The following is a 1,991-nucleotide window of genomic DNA, read 5'->3' as shown; positions in this document are numbered from 1 at the left end:
CCCCCCCCCAATGGCAGCACAAAACTATGCATTAAAGTGTGGGAGGTTCCCCCCCACACCCCCATCTGAGCTCTTAAAAAATAAGTTTTTCGGCGGCGCGTTTCTGTCTTGCGCCGAATTGTCAGCGCTGGATTGTCGGCGCACTGGTGTCTTGCGCGCCACTGACTATGAACCTCATAATATCCCCCCATGTATGTCCCCTTTATGTCTCTGTCCCTATGCCCCCATGCACATAATTTCCCCTCTGTTTTTGTTACCTTCCTGTGTCCAGATTTCCCCTCTCTTCCACACCAATGTGTCTCTTCTCTGCAACCCCATCTAGCTTCTTTCCCTCTTTCTTTCCTCCCCCTGCTTCCAGCATCTGGCTCACCTGCCTGTCCTCACCGTTGTTTCCTGCTGTGGGTTTCTTTCTCTCCCTCTTCATCCCCTTGGCCCAGCATCTCTTTCCCTTTCACTCCCTCCTTTCTAGTGTGAGCTGGGAACACGCGCGATCACGGATTGCATGGTCCAGCAGCTCCATCCCACCCGATCACAGCGTTCCACCATCTCCCTCCCTCCACCTCACCTTAGGTGCTGACTTTAATTCTTTTTCTCCCAGCCGCACGCTTTCATTAAGCCGCGAATGCGTGGCTGCTTGATTTGTTGAATCTTCTCCTCTGACGCAACCGGAAACAGGAAGTTGCATTAGAGCAGAAGATTCAACAACTCGAGGAGCCGTGCGCATGGCTTATTGAAAGCGTGCAGCTGGGAGAAGAAGAATTAAAGTCGGCACCTAAGGTGAGGTGGAGGGAGGGAGATGGCAGGATGCGGGATGCAATGATCGGGTGGGGATGCTGGACTGCACGATCCTTGATTGCTTCACTGCGGTGACAAGACCATTCACTGCTCCATGGGGCAGTGAATGGCCTTGTCCCCGTCCCCGCAGTGACCACTATTTTTTTCCACATTTCGGCAGGTTACCCGCAGCTACTCGCAGCTAGCTGCTGGTAACAACCACCGTGTCATTCTCTACTCTGATGCTCATAGGAATTCTATGAGCATCTACCTTGCCGGCCTGCACTAAAAACCTTTAGCACCGTATAGTAAAAGGAGCCCTTAAAGTATTGCAAAGTATTTAATACCTTGTACCATTTTCTAAATTGCCATTAAATTTTAATGGTACCAACTTGGAGGAAAATCTTTACGTGTTCAAATGTATTGTTATTTAATAAAACAATTAATTTTTTTGCACAGCTTCCTAGCTGGTGCTGAGTTAATCTGGGAACCCTACTTAAATAATCTGATATTATAGAGTTCATTTTCAAAAAAGAAAAATGTCCAAAAAGTAGCATTAAAGGGCAGATGAATTTTTTTCTTGCCAAACCCTTCCAATTCACTATTTTCAAAACCTAGATTCTAATCTAGATGGATTTCTATGCTGTTGATTTGCAGTTCATCTAAATATCAAGAGGGCATTTTAGAGGTGTGGGTGGAACTAGGGCGGGCTTATTACCTGGACGTTTTTCTGCCATAATCGAACATTTAAGAATACTTCCATGGCACAGTTTGAACATCTGGAGCTAGACCTGTTTTAACAAAGAATAAGTGCCAAAAAGGAGCCCAAACTGACCGGATGATCACTGGAGGAATGCAAGAATGACCCCTCCCCAATACTCCCCTAGAGGTCACTGAACCCCTCCCATCTCCATCCCCAAAGATGTGAAGGAAACGGTACATACCTGCCTCTATGACAGCTTCAGATGTTATAGCCAGTCCTATAAAAGCAGCAAGCAGGTTCCTGGAATAGCCTGGTGAGCAGTGTAGTGAACCATAGAAATGGGAACTTAGGCCCATATTCCACTCTACTACACTTGCATTTGAATTTGTGAGCTTTCCAAACCCCATCCTAATTCCACTGTACCCACATATAGGTATCACCTATAGGCATAAGAGCTATTGGTGTGGTGTAAGTTGGGTATAATGGGATTTGAGTGGGTTTTGGAAATCTTACT

Source organism: Geotrypetes seraphini, chromosome 3 (assembly GCF_902459505.1).
Source record: "Geotrypetes seraphini chromosome 3, aGeoSer1.1, whole genome shotgun sequence".
Taxonomy (NCBI): domain Eukaryota; kingdom Metazoa; phylum Chordata; class Amphibia; order Gymnophiona; family Dermophiidae; genus Geotrypetes; species Geotrypetes seraphini.
This window is presented reverse-complemented; position numbering follows the sequence as displayed.